Here is a 15,807-nt window from a genome sequence, read left to right as displayed (position 1 = left end):
CTCTAGGGGTTCTCTGAAGTATGTTTTTAGCAACACAGCACAGATTCAGGCCATAAAGTCATTTGGATGAAAGGCACTAAATAAATGTAGCTCATTATAGTTAAACGACTGTTCAGATGAAAGTGGCTCCTTTTCAGTCCCCTGCCATAATTTAGCAAGAATGGTTCTCCTTGATTACTAACAGAAATAGCTGTAACAGGAAGCAGCATGGCCTAGTGTAAAGGCAACGGGTCTGGGAATCAGAGGACTTGGGTTCCAATCCCAGGTCTGCACTTACCTGCAGTCACTTAACTTCTCTGTGCCTCAGTTACCACATCTGTAAAATGGGGATTCAATCCTCCTCCCTCTGACTTAGACTGTGAACCTCATGTGGGGCAGGGACTGTATCCAAGATGATTATCTTGTGTCTACCCCAGTGCTTAGTACAGTGCCAGATACATAATAGGCACTTAACAAGTAGTTTTTTTTTTTTCTAAAGGAATCATTTTGAGGCCTTATTTTTCATGCACCCCACCACCAGAGTTCAGAACCTCCCTTCTCAAAAATTCCCTGTGGCATCAAGGAGCAGGGCATTTATTCAGTTTTCCTCATGCTTGGAATAAAAGGGGTGAAAATATTTCAGCCTGGAGGAAAGAAGCAGTGGAGAAGAGGGAACTAAGGATGAGAGTGGGAATCTAGTGGAAATGATACTTTGACTGTCTTCAACATTATCATGTAGAGAAAGAACAAGAGTTGCTTTCCATTTACGGTAATGACAGAAAAAGAGAAAATGCTATCAATCGCAACAGAAAAAAGAAGTCCTGATGAAAGTTATAAGGCACTGGCATAGAGTTTCAGTTCTAGGGCCAGTTTTTTTTTACTGGACAGTCCTGTTTTCAGCCAGTCTGCTCCCTGTCCAGTCCAGATAAAGCACTGGAAACCCCTCTAGACTTTAAATTCATTATGGACAGGGAACATGTCAGCTGTTTCTGTTGCATTATACTTTCCCAAGTGCTTCGTATAGTGCTGTGCACATAGTAAGTGCTCAGTAAATACGATTGATTGATTCAGTGCCCAGCTTCCATCCACCATGGTGCCTGCCTCCAAGCTTTGTGGAAAAAAAGGAGTCCCAGGGATCCCTGTAGCCAACACTCTTGAATCAGGCAAATTCATCATGCTTCCTCAAAGTGGCACTAATGGCATCATTACATTGCATTTCATTCAGAGATCTAGTCATGTTCTCTGTGCAGAGTTGCTTCTTTAATTTCAAAGAACAACCGGCCGGTTTTCTTTAAGATCCCAAGTTGTCCTGAGCCCAGCTATTGCTAGTACTCCTATGGGTTTTTAAAAGAGGCAGATATTTGGCAAAGGAGAACTGTATTCTACCTTCTGCAGGGTATCACTGTCCCCTTGGGAACAACTTAAGGATATGATCTAAGTAGTAGAAGGGTGTATATGTACTGATGCTAATTAGAAATTATTTACAGTTTTAATATCATTTTCCTATCACTGCATAATGGGATTCCCTTCTCAGAGAGTACCTCTTCAGTCATCCCACCACCAAAGTCCTTCCTCTTGCTTTTCCTGATCAGATCCGTGGTCTGTGTTGATTGCATAAATTCACACGACCTGGGGATAAACAAAGCTTTAATTGTGATTTCCTCTGGAGAATGACTTGAGAAACACATCAAGGACTGGAGAGCATTTTGCAAATACTTAAGTGCTCTATAAATGCAGCACTCCCGACTAGCAGAGGTAAAAGAGTTGGTGAAGGGGAGACAGTGTGGTTAAACATGAAAGGATTGCTCAAATTAACATCTAGCCTTGTGCACTTCTGAAAATGGTCCCATCTGGTCAAGAACAGGCTAGCTTCGAGCAGCTTTTAGGAGAAGCAGCATGGACTAGTGAATAGACTTCAGGCTTGGGAGTCAGAAGGACCTGGATTCTAATCCCAGCTCCGCAGTTTATCTATTTTGTGACCTTGGGCATTCACTTCTCTTCTCTGTGTTTGTTACCTCATCTGTAAAATGGGGATTAAGTCTTTGAGTCTCATATACGGGGACTGTATCTGGCCCAATTTGCTGGTATCTACCCCAGTGCTTAGTATAGTGCCTGGCACATAATAAGTGCTTACCAAATTCATTCATTCATTCAATCATATTTATTGAGTGCTTACTGTGTGCAGAGCACTGTACTAAGTGCTTGGGAAGTATGAGTTGGCAACATATAGAGAAGGTCCCTACCCAAAAAAGGGCTCACAGTGCCACAATTATTACTATTAGCTTTTTCTTGCTCCAGGAAAAAATTACCTATGTGTTGCCCGTCTTTCCAGTTCTCTGGGGATTAAATCATTCAGTTAATCATTCAGTATTTGTTGAGTGCCTCCTCTGTGCCAAATAGAGAAATAGCACGGTCTATTGGAAAGAACACAAGCCTGGAAGTTAGAGGACCCAGGTTCTAATCTGAACTCTTCCACTTGGCTTCTGTGTGGCCTTGGGCAAGTCACGTAACTTCTCTGTGATTCAGTTTCCTCATCTGTAAAATGGTATTTGTTAAGCATTTATTATGTGCCAGGCACTTTTCTAAGCGCTGGGGTGGATACGTACAAGTCAGGTCCTCCCCTGTCTTCAAATTGTGGATTCACTGCCCGTCCTCCCTCCTACTTAGACTGGAAAGCCCATGTGGGACAGGGACCCTGGCTCTCAGGCCTGTGTTCTTTCCACTTGTCCACATTGCTAACCTTTTATTGATACCCATTTGTTCTAGTCCACTTTAAATATTTGGCTTTTCATATCTAGGCTGGAGCATGCTCAGTGCCTGCTCAGCCCAGTCCTCAGAGCCTCTTTAGGACTCTGTAGTAGAATTACCTCAGAACATTGAGAGCCTCATATGCTTCTCATTTTCTATCCCAAATACTGAGTTGTCCCAGTTTATGTGAAAATAATTATTGGGTTTTATCTTGAGGAGATGAGCAATATTCTCCAATACTCTAATCACCCCCTTCTCAGGGTCACACCTGGAGAATTTCCAGTACTCTACGAGTCTCGACTACAAGAAGGAGAGTCATGCAGAGGCATGTCCATTCCATTCCTAGCTGGGGCAGTGGCTACCGAGTGGAAGGCAATCTGCTACAAGTCAAAACTCGCCTGAGCTGGGCAGCAAAGGCATAGGAGAGAATCGAGGGCAGAGACTTAAGATTCCTGCATGAAAGGAGGCAACGGTAAACCACTTGCATATTTTTTACCAAGAAAGCTCCATGGAGACAATAGCAGAGAGATTGCAGATGGAGGTTAAGCATTCTGGGAGAGATGTGTCCATGTCGTTGCTATGGGTCAGAGACGACTTGATGGCATAAGACAACAACAACTCTTACCACAATATTTTCCAAATTATATTAGGCTTAGAACTGGTCAGTGGCATTTATTGAGTGCTGGTGTGTTAGAATCTGACACTAAACTAAACTTTAATTTCTTTTTCTCTGAAAATCACCAGAGCAGACAGCTTGCTGCCCACTTTGAACTTTGAGTAATTGGGTCCAGCCTCTAGCTGGGGACTCCAGTGCAGAGAAGCCATCACCTCCCTCCTCCTATTCGATTGCTCCTTTTTCTGTTCTGCTTGAGACAAGTGTCAACTGGGTTTCAGATCAACAGCCTGTAGCCAAGTAATCTGGGGAGAGGACACTTCAGTGCAACCTCAGGCAAGGGAAAGTATGTGAAAAAAACTGCAAGGAGAAGGAGAGAGAAAGGGTGAGAACTTGAGAAACGAAGTTTAAATATTTCATCTGCATTTGGGCTGCCAATGCCGCAGATTTGGTGTCACAGCTGTCACAGGGATTTGTTTCTATGAAGCCATGATTTTTTTTAATGGTATTTGTTAAGCACTTACTCTGTGTTAAACATTGTTCTAAGCACTGGGATAGGTACAAGTTAATTAGGTTGGATACACAGTCCCTGCCTCGCATGAGGCTCACAGTCTAAATAGGAGGGAGACCAGGCTTGAATCCCCATTTTACAATTGAGGAAACTGGGGCACAGAGAAGTTAAGTGACTTGCCCATGGTTACATAGCAAGTAATTGGCAGAGTCAGGATTAGAACCCAGGTCCTCAGTCTCTCAGGTCCATGCTCTTTCCACTAGGCCGTGAAATGGGGGTGGGATGGGGGGGTAGAGCTGGGGTGGGGAGGGAAGCAGGATCAAACCATAGAAAGGAAATAAATGCAAGAGAGATAGACAAGCACTGATTGAAACTAAATAGCATAAAAATAATAATAATGAATTAAATATAAATATTCAATGAAAAATAAAAATATCAGGTTGAAAACCTGTTGCTGAGACCAATGTGTCTTAGATTTTAATCTTTTTTAGCCAGGCACATAGAGATGGATTTGCAATTAGGACTTTTTATTTTAATTCAGTACAGGTCATGCTAAAATTTCCTCCTTTTACAGGCCCCTCTGTTGGAAAGGGGACTTCCTGACTGATAGCTGTTGTGCAAGTTTGCTAGCAGCCCTCAACCCCTTCCAACATGCTCACACCCATTCCAGCCTGCTCAGACTCTTCATAGCCCTGAGACTGCACAGAAAGATGTGGGAAGGAGGCACAGGACCAAAGGAGGATAACTGTCATTTTGGTGGTTGTTCTGACATCAGGGATTTGGGGGTGGTCTCTGGCCAGTGAAGTGCTAAATCCCTAATAGAGTGCTCTGCAAACAGTAAGCACTCAATAAATACCACTGATGGATTGATTGAGCAGGACAATTAGCCCACGGCATGACAAACAATAGACTTAGCTGCTTAGAGCTATCCCTGCCAATAAATCGTTTTGTGTTTTAAGGGAGTGTGTTTATCAAAGATTTGAACCAAAAAGGAAATTTTCCCCTTAAAATTCTTTTTAAAGTGCACTTGACATTTAGTAGAAATGGCATTGCCTTTTAAAGAGATTAAAATCAAATTGAGACAGGTTAGTAAGCTGGTGCTATGTTTTGAGAAAACAAGGGGAGCTGATAGGATGCTTTCTGATTATATAGGGCTAGCACATTTTAAAATATGTATTTTTTCATTAGAGACCAATTTTTGGACTAATCTGCACTGGGCTTGTTTGAGCTGAATTGCGGCAGAAAGTATCATTAGTTAATCTCCTTATCATTAGCTGGCTAATAAGTGAGATATTACTGCTGCTGTTAGAGTACTTCAAAAGCTAGAAGTTTTTTTTAAAAAAAAAAACTTGTCATGAGATTTGTCTTGTGCTGACATAGCCCCTGCTATATTTTATCTACTAGAAGCCAAATGAGGACAGAAATATGTAAAACCACTACCTTGCCTCCCATACCAGCAATGTATTTTTAAATTTTAATTGCTTAGGATGATATTTCATAGGTCACAGATCTGAAATCCTGTGAGATCCTCCTTGCTGTTCCCTTCCAAAAGCCCTGAGGTATCTGGTGGAGAAATACCAGAATATATACTATGGGTCTTTTTTAACATAATGCAGCATGTATATTAGAAATATCAACTGGTTAATCAGTGGTACTTATTGAGTGCATCCTGTGTGCAGAGCACTGTACTAAGTACTTGGGAGAGAACAATACAACAGAGTTGGTAAACATTTATTGGTTTTAGGGAATCAGTGTGGCTTAGTGGAAAGAGCATGGGTTTGGAAGTCAGTCAGAAGACCTGAGTTCCAAATCCAGTCCTGCCACTTGTCTGTTGTGTGTGATCTTGGGCAAGCACTTAATGTCTCTGTGCCTCAATTACCTCTCCCATTAACTGGTGGCTAAATCCTACTCTCTCCTACTTAGACTGTGAGCCTCAGGTAGGACTGGGACCGTATCCAACCTGATTATCTTGTATTTGCTCCAGAGTTTAAGAACAGTGTTTGCACACGGTAAGCATTTAACAAGTACTATTAAAAGAATTCCTGCCCAGAAAAAGCATTCATGGTAGAGGGGGACACAGACATTGAAATAAATACAGAGAGGTGAAATAATAATAATAATAATAATGGTATTTAAGTGCTTACTATGTGTGAAGCACTGTTCTAAGAGCTGAGGGGGGATGCAAGGAGATCAAGTTGTCCCATGTGGGGCTCACAGTCCTAATCCCCATTTTGCAGATGAAGTAACTGAGGCACAGAGAAGTTAAGTTTAGTGGCAGAGCCGGGATTCAAACCCATGACATCTGACTCCCAAACCCGTGCTCTTTCCACTGAGCCACGCTGCTTCCCTGGCATTGTGTAAGGCTATGTACGTAGTGTGCTGTGGGTTGGGTGAATATCAAATGCTTAAAGGGGACAGATCCAAGTGCATATGGAGAAAGAATAGGGGAAATGAGGGCTTAGGAAAGGCCTCTTGGAGAAGATGTGATTTTAAGAGGGCTTTCAAGGTGCCAGTGGTGCTGATCCATTGGATATGAAAGGGGAGGAAGTTCCGGGCCAGATGCAGGTTGTGGGAAAGGGATTAGCGGCAAGATAGAAGAGATTGAGGTACAGTGAGTCGAGTAGGTTGGCATGAGAGGAGCAGAGTGTGTGGGCTGGATTGTAATAGGAGATAAACAAGGTAAGGTCGGAGAAGGAGACCTGAGTGCCTTAAAGCTGATGGCAGGGAGTTTCTATTGATTGCAGAGGTGGATGGGATCAGAGGCATTTGAGGGTTGGAGAAACATGGGATGAACTTTTTTTAGGAAATGGTCTGGAAAACGGACAGAATGATGGACTGGGAGTGGAGAGAGAGAGGAGGCTGATGCAATAGTCAAGTCTGGGTATCATAAGCACTAGGATCAGGATGGTAGCGGTTTGAAAGGAGAGGAAAGGGTGAATTCTATAAACGTTGTGAAGGTAGAATTGACAGGATTTGATGATAGACTGAATCTGGGTTGAATGAGGGAGATGAGTTGAGGATAATGCTGTGGTTATGAGCTGGAGATCGGTGGTGATTCCTACAGTGATGGGAAAGTCAGGGGGTGGATAGGGTTTGGTGGGAAGATGAGAAGTCAGCAGGACATTCAAGTGGATTTGTCTTGAAGGCAAGAGGAAATATGAGACAGCCGGGAGGGAGAGAAATCAGGGTTGTAGAAGTTAATGTGTTACATTGTACTCTCCCAAGCACCGAATTGTATTTACCAAGCACTTAGTACAATGCTCTGCACACAGTAAGCACTCAACAAATATTATTGAATGAACTTAGTACTGTGCTCTGCACATAGTAAGTGCTCAGTAAATACAACTGACTGACTGACTGAATTATCCATGTAGAAATAGTATCTGAAGCCGAGACATGGTAGTTGGAGCAGCATGGCCTACCAGAAAGCCTGGAAAGCAAAGGGCCTTGGTTCCAATCCTGGCTCCTCTAATCACCTGCTGTATGACCTTGGGCAAGTCACTTAACTTTTCTGTGCATCAGTTTCCTCATCTGTAAAATGGAGCTTCAATACCTGTCCTCCCTCCTACTTAGACTGTGAGCCTCTTGTTGACCAGGGACTCTGTCCTACCTGATTAACTGATATGTACCCCAGCACTAAGAACAGTGCTTGGCACATAGTAAGTGCTTAACAAATATAATTATTGCTTACAATTATACAATTAATAATAATAATACCATTTTGTGTGTAGTTCATTCTAGTTGTTATTGAATGCACTTTTAGTCTAGACCAAAAAATAGCTGATTTTCCATTTTTCATATCCCAAAAGTTGTTCTAATTCAAAAGCAGTTCTTGAACAGACGGAGAGTGGGGAAAGACCCCAACTGCAATGTAGAACACCCAGTCCTCTTATAATGCCCAGGTTGTGCTCTTGGAAAGCATCACATTGAGGAAAATTTGTGTTGTAGTTCTCACCCATATTGACACTGTTCATGTGCACACATGTGCAGGGAGGCAAAGTGGAAAGGCCATGAACCTGGAATTCAGAGAACCTGTGCTGTAGTGCTGGTTCTACCACGTACATGCTGTGTTACCTTGGTCAAGTCACTTAATTCCTCTATGATTTAATCATATTTATTGAGCCTTACTATGTGCAGAGCACTGCACTAACTGCTTGGGAGATCTGTAGAGAAGCAGTGTGGTCTAGTAGATAGAGCATGGGGCTGGGAGTCAGTGGACCTGGGATCCAATCTGCGCTCCACCGTTTATCTGCTGTGTGACCTTAGGCAAGTCACTTCACTTCTCTGGGACTCAGTTATCACATCTATAAAATGGGGATTCCTTCCTTCCTTCCTCCTTTCCTTCCTCTCCCCCTCGTCCCCCTCTCCATCCCCCCATCTTACCTCCTTCCCTTCCCCACAGCACCTGTATATACATATATATGTTTGTACATATTTATTACTCTAATTTATTTATTTTACTTGTACATATCTATTCTATTTATTTTATTTTGTTAGTATGTTTGGTTTTGTTCTCTGTCTCCCCCTTTTAGACTGTGAGCCCACTGTTGGGTAGGGACTGTCTCTATATGTTGCCAACTTGTACTTCCCAAGCACTTAGTACAGTGCTCTGCACACAGTAAGCACTCAATACGATTGATTGATTAATTGATTGATTGATTCAATGCCCGTTCCTCCTCCTATGTAGACTGTGAGCCTTGTGCGGGACAGGGACCTGATTATCTTGTATCTTTCCCATTGCTTAGAACAGTACTTGACACATAGTAAGCACTTAAAAAATACTATTATTATTATTATTATTATTATCATTATAGAATGGGGATTAAATGCCTATTCTTCTTGCCCCCTGAGCACCAAACGGGACAGGGACTCTGTCCAACTTATTTACTTTGTACCTACCCTCGCCCTCAGTTCTTGGCAGATAGTAAATGTTTAATGGATACCACAGATGTTATTGTTATTGTGTGAGAAGCAACATGGCCTAGTGGCAAGAGCACGTGTTTAGGAATCAGAGGACGTAGATTCTAATCCCGGCTCGGCCACTCGTCTGCTGTGTGGCCTTGGGCAAGACATTTAACTTCTCTGTCTCAGTTACTTCATCAGTTAAATGGGGATTAATACTGTGAGCCCCACGTGGGACAATTGATTACCTTGTATCTACACCAACTTAGAACTCTACTTGGCACATAGTAAGCACTTAACAAGTACCATCATTATTACTACTCTTATTAAGCAGTATAGCCTAGTGGAAAGAGCCTGTGCCTGGGAATCAATCAATCAATCAATCAATCGTATTTATTGAGCGCTTACTGTGTGTAGAGCACTGTACTAAGCTCTTGGGAAGTACAAGTTCAGAGGAATCTCGAACTTGGGAATCAGAGTACTGAGTTTTATTCCCGACTGTGCAATGTGTCAGCCGTATTGGGCAAATCACTTAACTCCTCGATGCCTCAGTTACTTTATCTGATCAACTTGTATCTACCCCAGGTGTTAGAACAGTGTTCGGTACAAAGTAAGAGCTTAACAACTACCATAACATATTGCTCTTACACAATACATTGAACTCAGACAGGCTCATGTTGTAGGAAGAAGTTCTCTGATTTCCTAATCGTGTTCTAATCAGAGCACATATTGAAAACTTTATGGTAAAACTGTACTTTGCCTATCTAGAAATGAAGCTGAGTAGGGGAAAATATAGTGGAGTAGGAGATCCTAACCTTTCCCCCCACTTTCTTCTTTCTCTATAATCATCCTCTCTCGGTCAAATTCCCCCCAATTATCTTAATCTAAATGCATTAGCACTCAACTGCAACGGGGAGAAATCTCTAATGAAAGGGTTTCAGTTCGGCAAACTCAGTGCCCTTGGCAGATTTTTCAGCAGTTTAATGAACGTGCTGTTCAGTGAGGGTTCAAGGGCTTTCCATTTGGTGATGGGAAAGGCTTAGCTGGAAGGAACTGCCAGAGTCAATCTCTCGACCATCTGTAGATATTTAACACTGAAATCTTTGAAGAACATGCAAGGCATTGGGTTTTTCAAATTTTGCAAACCGTTTTCCCTGCTCCTGTTACTTTCAGAGACCTAGGAAGATGCTTTTGCCCAGGAGCACTCCTTGATTTAATGTCCTCCTCCTTACTCATGTCGTCCCAACAGCCACCTGAACTCCTATGTGTATACTCTATTCATTTATCCAACTGCCTTCATGTTTGTGATTTGTATCTCTACTCTTCCTCTTTGACAAACTTTTTATGTACTCATTTATGTCTACTTGCTTCTCCCATTAGACTGTAAGCTCTTTGAGGATGGAGACAGAATCATTTACTTCTATTGTAGGTTTCTTAGTGCTAACAATAAAGTTCCTAGATTGTGAGCCCCTGGTGGGACAGGGACTGGATCTGTTTGGGTGGTCCTGTAATACACCAGCTTGGTACATTACCCAGCTAAGGGTAGGTACTTAAAAGCATTCCATATCTAAGTAATTCTATAGACAGTTGTTGCTTAATAAATGCTCCTGGTGACACTAACACTGCCTGATATTCCACACAACCACAAGTTAGTGCTCAACTCACTTCAAAGCTCTGTGAGAGCCAGGGCATCTTTTTGTCCAAGATGAGTTGACAATCTTTCTTTGAGAGGTCTTCTCAGAAAGCATTATGGTATAGGTTGATTGCCTCCCGGGAATAAGAATGGATAGCTCAAAAAAGTGGGAGCTTATATGAACATTTGGTCAGCCTGACTCAAAAACCCCAGAGGTTTTCTAAATTCCTCCTGTTCTTTTCCCTGTTTGAGCCACAGGAGGAGGTTCATTGTGAACTAAACAGAGAAATGACATGCAAGGCACAAAGCATATCTTTTTTCAGTGTGGAAAATATTGGGGCTTTTATTGCTTCAGGGCTCCACACTGCATTCATATAAAGGGAGGAGGCAAATAAGTCACTCTTTCCCGTTTGGGAATTTGAGAACTATTACTCAGACTTTGTCCTCATCAAACCTGGAGTTTTTTCTTTTGAAATAGAGAGTCTAGCTTTATTGCATCTTTAGAAAGATCTCCAATTCTCATTTAGAACCCAAAGAATTTTCAAATTGGTGCCTCCTAGTCCCATTCTTTGTTCCATCTTTCCAAATCAGGAGTCTCCTCAGAGCTGTCATTGCCACCAACCAATACTAATCCTTTCATGGTTGACTTGTGAAAAATATGGCTTCCCAATTTATGTGGTCAATTATCTGCCAGCCCCATATTTTTTGTGAAGTTCACCATGGCTAAAATGTTCATGTGCCTGAAGTGTCAAGGCGAGCCAGGTGACTAATTGGCTAACCACCTCATTTGCTCTTGCATTTTCAGCTGAGAGAGAGCAATCAAGAGCTTAGCTCTGAAAATAAACACATCTGTGAAAGATGGACATGCAATTTGAGAGAGCTGACTGGGGTCTGTCTCTAAATATGACCTCACAAAGTTTGGAAATGATTACCAATGAAGACCCTCCGCAACAGCTCTTACAATCTGGAAAGTAATGAATCAGGACCATTAATTCCTTTCCTTCACAACACAGCTGCTGTCATCCCAGCAGTCACATTTACCATTTATGTATCTACCAATTTTTTTTCCATTTAGTCATTTATTCATTTTCCTATACTTTTTCTATTTTATCTCCTCCCACTGTAGTGTCTCTGCCTGTATCCCCCTAGAGGTTATACATTCCTCCAGGGAAGGGGCAATGATTTCTACTTCTTTAGGGCTCTTAGGACAGGAGGTGCTCAATAATTGCTAATGAAAGAATGCATGGAAACCAGGGCAGATTATAGATGGGCATGCGAGAGAAAGACCTCTTGGGTTTGTTTTCCTCTTTCAGTTCAGTAACCTGTGAAGCAAGATAGGATTTTTTGAATCAGTTTATTATTCCAGGGATGTTGAATCATGCTGCATCTTTGGGGTTGTTGTTGCTCTGTTCAAATGTTCCTTTTACAAAAGATAATCACAGCCCATTACTAATGTAGATCGCAACCTTCCTCTGCCTCTCACTGACTGCGTTTCCCCTTCTGCTTCAATGGCATTTAGGATGGGTTTGAGAGGAGAAAGACCAAAATGGAGAGTCAAGCTTCCTGTCAACCCTCCCAGTTTAATTCAGGTGAACAGCTCATTTAGCAGGGCAAGTTAACTGACAACTCAGTGATTTCAAGAAAACATGGCATCTCTAAAGCAAACCACTGAGAGGGAGATGAAGTACTGAAGCAAGGTTATCAAATTAGAACTCAGAAAGAGTCACACCTGAGCCCTCCCATAGAGTAAAGCTTTTGAATTTTAAGGGCCAGTTGAGCCTTTCAGACAAAATTTTTATTCACTTTAAATGGATAGTGCAATAGAATAGTAAATGATGTGCCTTGGGACCCACATAAAACATACCAATTTTTTTTTTCATTTCATTATAGTATTCCTTTTCAAATGTTCTGTTGAGAGAATTCATCACAAAATCAAAATGGAAATTGTCAGTCATAATGAGAAATTTGGGTTAGGGTCGGGGAAACAAACCCAGATACTCAGCCTGTAAAGTCTCATAGTTTAAAGTGGAGTTACATTTATATACTGAGATCTGAAAAAAAAAAATCACACTTTCACAGCCCCTTTGTTTAGATAAATTTTTTCCGAGTTCCTCTCGGTGCATTTATTAGTCAACACTGGGCTCTGCATTCCTTTTTTCATTCCTGTGACATTCCTGGGGCAGCCACAGGAGAAAGAAATGGGACACATTTTGCCTATCTCCACTCAGAAGCAGCCGTTCCTCCCACAACTCAGGCAATTTTGTCACCATCTGTGCCTTTCTGCCACCCCCAGGGCCAGTCTAGACTGTGAGCCCACTGTTGGGTAGGGACTGTCTCTATATGTTGCCAACTTGTACTTCCCAAGCGCTCAGTACAGTGCTCTGCACACAGTAAGTGCTCAATAAATACAATTGAATGAATGAATTGTTTCCAGATCCTGTGCCCTTGCTCTTTTAACTGAGGTATGGATCGCCCCCTTCTCCATCCCCCCCCAATCTTACCTCCTTCCCTTCCCCACAGCACCTGTATATATGTATATATGTCTGTACATATTTATTACTCTATTTTACTTGTACATATCTATTCTATTTTGTTAGTATGTTTGGTTTTGTTCTCTGTCTCCCCCTTTTAGACTGTGAGCCCACTGTTGGGTAGGGACTGTCTCTATATGTTGCCATCTTCTTGTACTTCCCAAGTACTTAGTACAGTGCTCTGCACACAGTAAGCGCTCAATAAATATGATTGATTGATTGACAAGCAAGAGTGATGAGGTCATGACATGGAGCCAGATGATGAGCCCAAAACTACCATATTATATGTATGCTGGAACTGTTGATCTCTGTGCTCTGAGGTAATTGGAATATGAAGAGTATTCTGTGATACTCTAGAATCTTGGGGAGGGATGGCGAGGATGACTCTGCCTCTCTCTCTAGAGGCATCTGAAGAGGGAATAGTCCCCCAGGTTTACCTTATTCCAAATTGAAAAGCAGCGTGGCTTAGTGAAAAGAGTTCAGGCCTTGGAGCCAGAGGACCTGGGTTCTAATCCAGGCTCAGCCACTGTCTGATGTGTGACCTTGGGCAAGTGACTCAGTAATAATGGTATTTGTTAAGGATTTACTAGAGGCCAGCATTATATAATGCTGGGGAAGATACAAGTTAATCAGGTTGGGCACTGGAGGCTCACAGTCCAAGTAGGAGGGAGTAGGATTGAATCCCCATTTTACAGATGAGGTAACTGAGGCACAGCAGGAAGTAACTTGCCCAAGGTCACATACTTAACTTCTCTGTGCTTCAGTTACCTCATCGGTAAAATGGGGATTAAAGCTGTAAATCCCATGTGGGAGGTGGACTGTGTCAAATTTGACTATCTTCAATCTAGTCCAGTGCTTTGATCATTGCCTGGAACATAGTAAGTGCTTAAGAAACACCAACAAACTCACATTGTCTCCTCATCCAGACTCTACCAACTTCCACTTATTTCTAAGCCTTCCATTCTGCACAATCCTTCATTTTCCTTCCCTTTCTATATTTCCCTTCATTTGAATCCAATAGCCTTCTCAGTCCTAGGGCTCCTGGTTCACTATTATTTGAACCAGTGCTCATTTCAGTTTAGAGAGTTTAAACAGATTTTCACCAGGACCTTGTTCATTGTTCCACAAGGAGAGGTCCAAGGGATATTCTATGCTTCGTATCCTGACAGAAGCTTAAAGCTGAGCGAATTTCGAAGGGAAATGAAACAGGTGGGAACTGGGTCAGAAAGGAGGTTAGGCGTATCAGTAGCAGTAGTCTGCAAACATGGATTTAGCTCTCTAATGGAGGGAAGAGGGTATGAAGTGTATAAAAATGATGCAGAGTGGGCAGGGCTCTAAAAATTATGTTGAAAGATTAGCATGAGACAGAATAATGTGTTTTTCATTAGTAATTATTGAATGTCAGAAAGGAATGCCTCATCTCTGGTTCTTCTTGCCTAGAACTACATTGGGGGCAGGAGGGCGGGGGTGTCAAGTGAATGTTTCCTATTTCTTCTTTTAAGTCTCCACAGCATCTGCCGGGCAGGGTTCTCCACACAGAAGTTGTTTAGCAAACATGGATCCTGATTGAAAAAGATAGTCCTGTATTTGAGAAGTCCAGAAAAACATAGCATATTCCCCAGTTCTCAAAACAAGCCCACATCTGTTGGAGGCCAAATTGAGAAAAGCCTACTCCCAATTCCTGGGCCTTTTATAGTCCCTTTTGCTGCTAGTTTTCACTTGTATTTGGCCTGCCCATCTTCATTTTGTGTCAATAAATATTCTTGCATGCAGTGATTGAAGTGGACTCAGTGCAGATTCATGACAGTGTGACCACCTTAGCAGGGATTTTTCCTATTAAAGGAATGAACCATGTACAATTAAAATACAATGAAAAGAAAATATGACTATCTACATTACTAATGGCATTGGCATGGTGCCCAGACTTCTTAAGGAAGCTGTACCAAGGATAGCTGTGAAAGAAAGTCCAGCTAGCTCAGGAAATGGTCATTTTAAAGAGGCTTTTGCACCCTTTGCAATGATATGTATGACATCCCAAATAGCAAAGATAGTTCTTTTACTCTTAAATATTCGAGTCAAAAATTAGTTCGTACTGTGATGCAACAATATTACCAACAATACTGGTTATCTCAACTAGGGAATCAAAGTAGACTCTCACCATAATGGTTGTCATTTTCTGTGATCCTTAAAATGCATTCAGCTGCAAAATCTGTTCCATTTCTGGGCTCCCTAACATGCTTGACACTTGCCCACTTTGCATAGTGAATGACTTCATTTTAAAGCAAAATGATTGATAAACTAATCATACAGATGGGACACTGCCATTCCTTGCTTCAAATCGCGGAAGGTCCCTTCTAAAATATCATATAATAGGTCTCTTCTAAAGCGGGCATTTATTTTTCCCAGGAATCAAAAACTCTAAAATTCTCACTAAAGTCAATCAGTAGGTAAGGGGCCAAGCCAACTGTGCTCCAAAGATTCCTCACTCTTGACTGGTAACCCTTTTCCATCTGGACCCCAGAATGGCAGAATGAATTGACTCTCTTCCAAAACACAAACATCCAATTCCAGGTGTGCAGACCTGCATAGTGAATGACTTCATTTTAAAGCAAAATGATTGATAAACTAATCATACAGATGGGACACTGCCATTCCTTGCTTCAAATCGCGGAAGGTCCCTTCTAAAATATCATATAATAGGTCTCTTCTAAAGCGGGCATTTATTTTTCCCAGGAATCAAAAACTCTAAAATTCTCACTAAAGTCAATCAGTAGGTAAGGGGCCAAGCCAACTGTGCTCCAAAGATTCCTCACTCTTGACTGGTAACCCTTTTCCATCTGGACCCCAGAATGGCAGAATGAATTGACTCTCTTCCAAAACACAAACATCC

This window comes from Tachyglossus aculeatus, chromosome X1 (assembly GCF_015852505.1).
Source record: "Tachyglossus aculeatus isolate mTacAcu1 chromosome X1, mTacAcu1.pri, whole genome shotgun sequence".
Classification (NCBI taxonomy): Eukaryota; Metazoa; Chordata; class Mammalia; order Monotremata; family Tachyglossidae; genus Tachyglossus; species Tachyglossus aculeatus.
The sequence above is the reverse complement of the archived record's forward strand: the minus strand, read 5'-3'. Positions refer to the sequence as shown.